The sequence below is a fragment of the Callorhinus ursinus genome, unplaced genomic scaffold, assembly GCF_003265705.2.
Source record: "Callorhinus ursinus isolate GAN/ISIS: 27379988/994484 unplaced genomic scaffold, GSC_fseal_2.0 scaffold62, whole genome shotgun sequence".
NCBI lineage: Eukaryota > Metazoa > Chordata > Mammalia > Carnivora > Otariidae > Callorhinus > Callorhinus ursinus.
In genome coordinates, this window is record NW_027397124.1 from 3,658,862 (window position 1) to 3,670,076 (window position 11,215).

The 11,215-nt window shown below is 41.6% G+C and overlaps 1 pseudogene; it reads left to right on the forward strand.

Moving 5' to 3' along the window:
- Positions 1–6,386: 6,386 nt before the first annotated feature.
- On the forward strand, positions 6,387–7,480 carry LOC112834389 (glyceraldehyde-3-phosphate dehydrogenase-like; annotated as a pseudogene).
- The last annotated feature ends 3,735 nt before the right edge of the window (positions 7,481–11,215 follow it).

The window sequence follows — 11,215 nt, forward strand, 5'->3', positions numbered from 1 at the left end:
CTCCTGTCGCCACGACTACTTGAGTCTAACGTAGAATAGTGGGGTTAGAAATGAAGAGTGTCTTCCAGTGGCTATCATTCCCACTACCCTCCAAATTCTGTAGCCACTAGACTTCAATAAACATGTCTAGCAAACCATTTTGTAATAGAGGGTCTTGGTCGGGCTTGCATTGCAGCAGCAGCTAATTCTCATTCAAATTAAACAACGAGAATGAGTCTGTTGGCAGCTTTGTTAGAAGTAGAATCACTCAGGCATGGCATTAAGCTGGGGTCCAAAATGAGCTGTCTCAAATGGAGTGGCTCACTTTAGCACAGTAAACAATGACCACCTGCTATTCTCTCAAATGCATCCAGAGGATAAGGAGCACTTTATTATTTTAACTAGCATGCAGCCTCTGGAGGCTATCCTAGTAGACATCAGTCACCAATTTACAGCTTGTAATGGTATCTGGAAGGTATGAGTATGCAATGTCCTTAAGTGTCCCTTTCACAAAATATGAAGTCAAATGGAACTTTAATCTTTAGAGCAAAGAAAATAGATACTTTTCCCTGGGGAATTAAAAAAAATGTGAGTAAATTGTGACTTTTAAAGTATACAATAAGACTGCCAGCCCTATTCATGGGGAAAAAATAATTGGCACTTTATGTCAGTATTTTCCATGAATTATTTGAAAAACAGATAAAACGTGTCATTTATGTGGAACTATGTCCCACTGTTCTTCAAAGCTCCTCTTTACTAAATAAGTAATCACCTTTAACTGGTGATTGGCACATGTGTATAACTCCAGCTTGAGCAAAATATGTCAGAAAAGCCATGGGTTGGTTTTATTTTTTTTTATTTTTTTTTAAAGATTTTATTTATTTATTTGAGAGAGAGAGAATGAGAGATAGAGAGCATGAAAGGGAAGAGGGTTAGAGGGAGAAGCAGACTCCCCGCTGAGCAGGGAGCCCGATGCGGGACTCGATCCCGGGACTCCAGGATCATGACCTGAGCCGAAGGCAGTCGCTTAACCAACTGAGCCACCCAGGCGCCCATGGGTTGGTTTTATATGTAATACATCCGAGTCCTTAGGGGAAAGAAAGGAATTGGGAAAAAAGAAGAAGAAGGAGGAGGAGGAGGACGAGGAGAAGGAACTGCTCTCCTCTGTCACACCAGGGCTATGAATGGAGGTGTCTACTGTTCCCCTGGGCACTGTATCCCGGGGCCTGGAGAGCTCCCTGCAGATAAAAGCCCCGCCCCCACCAGAGTGACACACGACCGTTTTCGTATGTTTGGAATTTTAGTTCCTTAGTTCCTATAGAGGGGAAACACTGCTCTGACATTCACCTTTATTTATTTATTTTTTTTTTAAGATTTTATTTATTTGTTTGACAGAGAAAGAGCGAGAGAGGGAACACAAGCAGGGGGCAATGGGAGAGGGAGAAGCAGGCTTCCCGCGGAGCAGGGAGCTTGATGCAGGGCTCGATTACAGGACCCCGGGATCATGACCTGAACCCAAGACAGATGCTTAACGACTGAGCCACCCAGGTGTCCCAATCTTTAAATTAGATTAAAAAAATTGTCTCAAGACAAGCTCACTTGTTGGAGAACGGTGTGTGTTCTTGGGGTTCTGCATCTTTGTGAGAAAAGCTGAAAACCGAAGCAAAAAGATTTCCATCCTCCCTGGAAGAGAAGGGGCGCTACGTAATGCTTGCCAATGCAGTGTGCTGTAGATTGTGTATGGAAGAGTTAACTATTTTCGAGACAAATATTTTGTTACTTCTTAGCAGAAGCATTAAGAGTGGGCGTTTGACGTTAAAACCCTGAGTCCTGCTTCTAAACGTTTCCATGTCCTTCTTCGAGCAACCATGTGATATTAAAATCTTCGTCAAATTAGGCAAGTGAGTAAAACATGTACCACACTGAGATGTAGACAAGCTTCATGTATTAGTCTTTCTATGCATGAAAACTATCCCAAAGTAATATATGGGAGTAACTCTTGAAATTATTTCATGAGATCTTTTCTTAGAAAATTTTTATACACCCCAAGACCATGTATGTCGAAAATGTTAGCTTAGAAGGTGTAGACCACTTGTGTTTGTTCATGTTCAGAGAACATGTATATTCAACATAGCTCCCTTAATTTTGGTTCAGGCATTGCATGTTGTTGGAACTGAACTGTTCTCTCCTGTCACAGATCACTCACTTCGTTAGGAAGGGTTAAGAGAGAGTAGGAGGCCCTGGGATGTCCTCTCCCCACAAATATTGTTTGGAGCAGAAAGCCGTAATAGGAAGTTTTAACGGCCTCTTCAGTTCTCTCCCAGCAGAGGCCACATGCTCAGAGCTCCACTGACTCCTGCAGGTTCTACTGGTGCCCCCCACCCTCACCCCCAGCCCCAGCCCCAACTCAGAAAGCAATCCTAAACTGGTCAGGAGTGTCTCAAAGACCTAGCTAGGTAGCTTACGGGACTTACCAACTCAGTAGTCCGGCTGCTCTCTTCCCTGACCTTCAGCTGTAGGGAAAGAGCTGGGCTTCGGTCTTGTTCGGTATTTCAAGGCCACCTTCCTGGTCCTCAGTCATCCTTGCCCACAGGATCTGGAGCCCAGACCCTGAGCCTCAGTGAGAAGTTAGGTCACAGCTGCCTGTGACACAAGCTGAAGGATGTGACCCTATCTTCCTCCTTCTCCCTATATAACAACACCACATCCCATTAGAGTTGTTGGTTCCCACCCCAATTAGACCAGTCATAATCTTTTCCCATGGAATTTGGAAGTCCATGTATGTATTTAAAGGGAACAACAGAGACAGAGATATCTGATGACCAACCATCCCATTTCTGGTCCCTCCCTCAAACTCAGCTGCACTGTTCCTCTATGAGATAATTCTCATCATCATTAATATTTTGCTTGATCTCATTCTTACTCATATTGAGTTTTTTCTTTTGACACCAGAACAGTCCTAACTCAAGCAGTTCTCCAGAGATCTAAGCCATCTGGTAACTTCCCATAGGAAAACTGCAGTGGCTCTAGGGAGCAGGGCCTGGGGGGGGCGCTCTTCTCCATCCCCTCTGCCTTCATCCCAAGTGGGTCTATTCTGTATGTTTTATACTTTGGGATTTCACACATCATTTTACTTAAAACATGTTCTGTTGACTTTCTGTTGCTAAAAATTGAAAACTTCTCCCTGTGGACCTGGGGTCTCACTGATATCCCACGTATTTCTATGGTTGAGGCAATTGGATTCCTCAGTTTCCGGCCTCAACTCATCTCAGACTAAGAGAATTGTCCGGTCTATGTAACTCCTGAGATCACTCCAAATGTTCAGAAGCTGTGATTGACTGAGCCCAAATCCAAATGTTCTCATTTTTTGTCTCTCTCTTCTGCCTCAGATCTGCAGTACACCTGTGCCATTTCAAGAGTCTAGAACCAAGTATTAGGTCTCGGCAGTCCAGTGTCTTTTTACAATTGCTCAGACTTCCTAAAGCAAATATTACATGATGGCCATTACCATTTATCTCATAATTCTACAGTTTGACAAGCACAGTGATAATAGGCAACGCACATGATAAATTCTCTTATAATAACCTATAAAGCCCTGTTGGTATTATTTTTGTAATGATATGTTGTTTTACCACTTGAGATTTTAAAAAGATAGAATCAACTGCCTGTTTTAGAAAGGTTTATATATATATATATATATATATCCATTATATATTCTTATAATTGAAGCTGTTGTTAAAAAATTATTGGGCATGTAAGAAATAGCCTCAAATATTCTAGAAGATGAGAAAGGTCTCTGATTTTGTTTACCTGTTATTATCCTTACAAAAGCCTAGGACTAAATTGACATTCACAGAGTGTTACTCGAACCCAGCAACCTCATTTACAGCATTTGGAGCTTACCCATTAGCCTTGGAATTTGGAAAAGTTCATTATAATTAGGGTTGGAGGGTTAGTTCATGCACTTCATTAACTCCTGCGCCAAAAATCTCTACACATTAATGATATCTCCACCCAAGTTATTACATTTTTCTCTGAAAATTATTGGGCAATAAATGTTTGAACATAACTCACGTGATACAATAATGGAATTAATGTAAGTAGAGATCTAATGGCTTCTTTGATTAATGGGTTCTTGAACAACACAGCCGACTGAGAATATAATACCTTTTAATTAGAAGTGAGGACAATTTTCTCTTTCAAATATTGGTACTGCTTACATGGTTTATACCTAAGCACAGGTGAGAATTATTTACAGTCTAACTGAAAGTGCTTATCTGGCAAACTGAAAGCTGGGTTTTTATCCATTCCCCTGATCCATGGCATAATTGGTTCACTTTTTCTTGTCTCATTCAAAGAAAAGCTTCCCCCATCACCCCTCTTTCCCCCCAAGTGCCTTGGCTATCTGTACTAAACAGGGCAAAGTCTATCTCTGACTTTTTAGTTGCTCCACCCTCACTCCTTTAATTTTGTGTTCACATTTTGTTATCACTACAATCACCGCTCTTATCCTGATCCATTAAATTTCTACAGAAACTCCTCATGGAATTTGGCTAATTTTAAACTCACCAATGTTTTTTTCTCAACTTAAAAATAGACATTTGTAAATGCTTTCAGATTTTTATCTTTCTTATTTTCCAGACCATTTCATTGAAGAAAATTGGCATTTTGATCTCAGTTTTATAGAGGTGGAATCAGAGGAACATAGAAGTAATAATCTTATCCAAAGAACACAGGGCTCAATTGCAAAGAATTAATTAAAACTATCATGTCTTTTCTTCAGTCATTCAGCTGTGAATGTGTTTAATGACCTGGTGTCTCCTTTTGGCTACAGTCCTGGAAACACGTTAAGAGAACAGGAATATTCTCACTGTCAGGCTCTAAGACGGTGTTTGGAGAAACCAGGAGGCAGTGCTGTGTGGCAGTAGATTGGGAGTAGCCAGCACTGGGAACTGTTAAAGTCACCCTGCATGAGATTTGTTTCTGGGCAAGAAGTGTTGGTGGTGCTCGAAGTCTAACTACTCCGCACAATTAATTGAATCCTGCAGTAGAAGCAAAACCCCTGGTTGTGAACTCAGGTATTAAAGCCGACGTGCACAACAAGGATGGCAAAAGACCATTTTGGCCAATTCATCCAGGTCCAATGCTGATTTGGCATGGTTACCCCCACGTGCTCCACAGACCTCCTCTGCTCTGAGATGGAGGGACTGGGATTAACCTGGCCTACTCTACCCAGATCATCCGGTGAGTTCCCGCAAGGATATTCTCAAACTCCGGTTTAGTGGTCTTGTTCACTGGTTATAATTCACTGGAATGAAAATCCACAGCTCTCAGTATTAGTAGTTGTACTAGTCATAGCAGATTCTCTGTTGTTTTTATAATTTCACTGGTGGTGGTGGTACAGCATGTGGGGAGGGTGCCCACACACTTCAAGGCATGTGGCTCCTCTACATTGAAGCCCTTTCAAGGACAGCGGCTCTGGGCTCTCCTGAATTTTAGGTAAGTTAGGGAAATTCAGTACTCAGATCAAAGCCATCTGAAATAAAAAAGCCATTTTCCATGCCAGCTGAGGTCCCTTCATGGACACATGAAAAAGGAAGGAAAGCAGGGGCTGGGAGATAATCAATATTCAACTTAAATAAATTGGAATATTAGAGCTCAGTTTCATTCTGCTCTTCATTTTTCTCTGAACCAGGTCACCCTTTCCTAATTATGACTGAAAACTACTCAGGAATAGAATTATCACAGCATTTAAAGACTGCCGTGTTTAGGGGCTGCCATTGTCCTATAAAAATCTGCATGTAGACTTGAGCTCTAAGCCAAGGATATTTGACCTCTGCTGTACCAAGGGCTCCATTTGTAACCTCCCAGAAGCCCAGTGGCTGTGCCTGATTTGCATGAGTATTTACATAAATCTACATATGCATGTTTTGCAGGTTTGGTCCATGAGTTGATTATGTCTTGTTTGCTCTAAAAGTTTAGAACTGAAAGTAAGGGTGAAGGTTATAGCTATCCAAGAGAAAACCATTCATTGTCCAGGAAATTTAAGAGTCTCTTTTTTAATATGTCTTGCACAAATGAGGATATGACTGAAACTCAAGTTCTTTGGGAACAGAAAGGCCTTTTAAAAAGTAATCGTTGGGCGCCTGGGTGGCTCAGATGGTTAAACGTCTGCCTTCGACTCAGGTCATGATCCCAGGGTCCTGGGATCGAGTCCCGCATCGGGCTCCCTGCTCCTTGGGAGCCTGCTTCTCCCTCTGCTTCTCTCTCTCTCTCTCTCTCTCATTAAATAAATAAAAAAATCCTTAAAAAAAAAAAAAAAAGTAATCGTTGTCAGCTCTCTGCTCCTCCCCGTTCAACAGACAGCCACATCTCCAGTGCAGTGCCAGTCGCGTCCCCAAGACAAGATGGTGAAGGTCAGAGTGAACGGATTTGGCAGTATTGGGCGCCTGGTCACCAGGGCTGCTTTTAACTCTGGCAAAGTGGATATTGTCGCCATTGGTGACCCTTTCATTGACCTCAACTACATGGTCTACATGTTCCAGTATGATTCCACCCATGGCAAATTCCACGGCAGAGTCAAGGCTGAGAACAGGAAGCTTGTCCTCAATGGAAAGTCCATCTCCATCTTCCAGGAGTGAGATCCCGCCAACATCAAATGGGGTGATGCTGGTGCCGAGTATGTTGTGGAGTCCACTGGGGTCTTCACCACCATGGAGAAGACTGGAGCTCACTTGAAGGGTGGGGCCAAGAGGGTCATCATCTCTGCTCCTTCTGTGGATGCCCCCATGTTCCTGATGGGTGTGAAACATGAGAAGTATGACAACTCCCTGAAGATTGTCAGCAATGCTTCCTGCACCAGCAACTGCTTGGCTCCTCTGGCCAAGGTCATCCATGACAACTTCTGCATCGTGGAGGGACTCATGACCACTGTCCATGCCATCACTGCCACCCAGAAGACCGTGGATGGCCCCTCTGGGAAGCTGTGGCACGACGGCCAAGGGGCTGCCCAGAACATCATCCCTGCTTCCACTGGCACTGCCAAGGCTGTGGGCAGGGTCATCACTGAGCTGAACGGGAAGCTCACTGGCATGGCCTTCCGTGCCCCCACCCCCAACGCGTCCGCCGTCGATCTGACCTGCAGCCTGGAGAAAGTTGCCAAGTATGACAACATCAAGAAGGTCGTGAAGCAGGCATCACAGGGCCCCCTCAAGGGCATCCTGGGGTACACTGAAGACCAGGTTGTCTCCTGCAACTTTAACAGTGACACCCACTCTTCCACCTTCGATGCCTGGGCTGGCATTGCTCTCAACAACCACTTTGTCAAGCTCATTTCCTGGTATGACAATGAATTTGGCTACAGCAACTGGGTGGTGGACCTTATGGTCCACATGGCCTCCAAGGAGTAAGAGCCCCCTGGACCACCAGCCCCAGCAAGAGCAAGAGGAAGAAAGAGGCCCTCAGCTGCTGGGGAGTCCCTGCCCCAACTTATCCCCCAAAACACTGAAAATCTCCCGACCTCCACTGTTTCCATCCCAGACCCCCTGAAGAAGGGGAAGGGCTTGGGGAGCCCTGCCTTGTCATGTACCATCAATAAAGTATACTGTACGCAGCCAAAAAAAAAAAAAAAAAAGTAATTGTTGTCAGTCTTCTGCCTTCCATTTCCATAGGGCCACAATGAAACTTCTCATCTTAGAGAAATGAGAATCTATCAATTAAATGTTGAGTATTCTTAAATAAATATTGTTATTGTAGACTAAGTTCTCACCCTGAAAGTGAGAATTTATAACTAGATGCATGCCACACATTAAATGATTAGAGAAAACTATAAGGGAAAACTTGGGTTTCCAGGCCATCACTATTACTGGAACATCTAAGGCTGGGCTCCATTCTAACTGAGGTTCCCACCTCAGGATTCTTACATCATATAGCACCTCACCTCACCTCTGTTATTAGATAGCCAGCTTTAGGGCTCCTTTTATGAGGTGGAGTTACATGGGCTTTGTTCTTTAATACAAGAGTATTCCTATTCCTTTTTTACCATTGTGTAGAAGACATAGATCATGAGGATTAAAAATAGGAACCCTGAAATTACATAATTCTGACCCTGCCACTTACACCCAGTGTGATTCTTGGTTAAGTTGCTTTAATTTTCTATGCCTCAGTTTCCTGCTCAGTAAAATGACTTAGTTATGCCTACCTCAAACAACAGTTATATAAGGATTAGATGAGACAATGTGCATAGTGTTGACCTTAGAAAGAACTCAATCCATGATGTATATTAATATCATTTTGTCTTTAAGTCAACTCAGTACTGTTGCAGATTGGGTCAGTTTTCTCCCAATTCTGAGGATCCCATCTCCCACTACTGGTTGTATCTCTTGGAACTACCTTACCAACAACTGCAACACTTACGTGGACTCTGAGCAGTACTCTTAGTTTGATATTGTTAGAGATGATTTTTAAAGGACTTAACCTAAATTTTCATAGAGCTGGACAATGGAAATTTCTATGGCATGATTCCTACTTTTCCTACTTCAGCTTCTCTGCCATTTCCCCAGGACTGAGAGTGGAACCTCTTCCCACTGGCTCTTTCTGGGATCAGAGCTGAAATCCTTCTTTGTACGGCAGTGTCAGGACACTTTCACTATGCCTTCTTCATATTGTAGTTTCGGTAGAATTATTGGACTCACTATTGCACACTGAACTCCAAACTCTCCAAAACATTTTTTCCCAGAATTTTTTATTTAAACAAAATAGGAACCGTGAAAATGAAGTTTAAATCCACTTCTCACTGGCTGAAATGCCTTTATATGTAAACCAAAGACTAAGAAGCATGCCATCATATTCCAGAATTCCTGGAGTATTCAAATTAGACTTTTTCTGGACCCTGGGTTGCATTATGTGATACAGACTTTAGGTACAATAAATCCTTGAGATTTGCCAGAGATATATGCCAGAGATATATGCTGAGAAACTTGAAGATTCCAAATCTCATGTTCGGAGGTTACTGTGTGCACAAAGACAGGAAGAGAACAACAAGAAGGTCATTAAGTTGTAGATGCTCAACAGCGGACTAGTTTTCCTCACTAATCAGTGATTTCCTCCTTCACATCATGATTCTAATCCATGCCTAATGAAAGTAATAAGAATCAAAATCTCTTGCAACAGTCAAAACTATGAATGGTATATCTATAAATTCTCAAGTTCTGCTTTGTTGCAGAGGTTCATAAAAGGTGAAAATCATTGAGTTTCAATATGGTTTGATGTGAACTAAGACTTGAAATATGTCAGGGTTTGGAAACCTAAGACAAGGGAAAGAGTGCATGGGACAATATACCCAAAGATAAAAAGAAAGAAATGACGGGGACTGAGAATAGTGTTGAAATGGGCCACAGAGAAATAGTTTACTTGGTAAAGCTCTCATTTGGTGTAAACTATTCTAGTGTTCAACAGTTATTTTACTTCCCAGAAGTTTAGTTGTAATAAACCAGAAATTCATCATGAAGTTTAACCCATTCTTGTGTTCATCATGGAGCTAGATCAGAATACTTGCACCAGAGATGAGAAGACATCAAATTAAATGACAATGGTAGAAATTGGTCACCAACCTCTGTGTAAATTGGTATGTTTGTAGATGCCTGTGGAATTATCTTTCATCCTGTCCTTCAGAATTAAGCTTTTCAATATGTTTTAATCTTTTTCCCTGGGTTTCATTCTCTACCTCTTAACTTATTTAGCTCCTTATTGAACTACATGAACAATAGATCTTCACATGGCTAGAAGTAGAAAAAAATATGATAAAAATATACTGCTTCTAAGAGATGAATGATTTGTGTGTGTGTGTGTGTGTGTGTGTGTGTGTGTGTGTCTGTGTGAGACATATATGCTGCTTCAAAACTTTTTTCTTTTGGCAAATAAACTTTTTTTTTTCCTTTTGTTCTACTTTCTCTGCCAAGGAAACTCATTCCCCTGCTAAGTGGAACGATGTGAAAAAAAGACAGCATACAATGACTTGCAGCCACTTGTTAGATGACCAGACTCTGTAGTAGCTCTAGTGGCGATGAGGAAATGCATCTGGAGTTTCAAGGCTTGATCTGGTCACTATGGAATTGAGAGCAATTCTGCTCACTTTTCTGTGTTTCCCTTTCCTATAAAATAGAGACGAAAATCTCTTCTCTCATTTCAGGTTGTATCTGGTAGACTGAAATGTTACGAACATGTTTATTTTTAAGGAGGAGAACTATATGGTTCAGATGTCTGTATATACCCAATTTTCTTCAGTGGTCCCAAATTAAACAACATTGTTCCTTTATCTATATAAAGCCATGAACATTTCCTGGCAATTCCAATATTTCAATGTTCAAGTTACATTTCTTGCACTGCCAAACACACACAGAAATGCTACAGAAATCTTTTCTTTGGCCATACTCTCTAGATTTTTGGTGTTAAAAATGTAATAAATCACTAAACAGTTCAATGGGATATTTCATTTTTTGTGTTTTTGTTTTGTTTTGTTTTGTTTTCTCAAGCATCTATATCTTTACTGGGAGTGTTGAGGATTGGTTGGTGTGTCCAAATCCCCACATCACTGTCTTTCCTTCTAGCCCACAATTATCTTTCTCTGTTGGAACAACAATTCCCCTTCTGTTATCAAGTGTTTTCATTTGTGTGACATAATTTGCCTCATTTTTTTTTTCTTTCATTTCAGGAGGTTACATAAACAACCTTATCATCTAACTAAGCTTAGTGAGAAAGGAAAAATGACTTTCACACCCAACTATATGAAACATGATTACAGAATGCTTCTGTTGGCATTCTTACTTGTGAGATTGAGATAGTACAACTCTGGGACAGAATTTATGAGGGAACATCCATGCCAATCAACTCAAATGAAGAAATTTCTAATGCAATCCTTTGGTGACACTTTGCTATTTTCACCATTTTCTCCTTGCCTGGGCTATGGAAAAAGCCTCCTTGCCAGCTCCCTGCCATCACTCTTTCCCCATAAAATAGCCAAAGTGATTTTGTAAAATAGAAATCAGATTTTACATCACTCCCTGTCAAAGTCTTCAGTGCCTTGTCGTAACACTTGGAATCAAATTCAATTTGGCTTAAAAGGCCCACCTCATTGGGGCCCAGCCCTTGTCATCCCGCATCTATACCACCCACCTCCTTCCTAGCTTTTGAGCAACTTCAAATCTTACAGCATCACAGGGCCTTCATTTCTGATGTT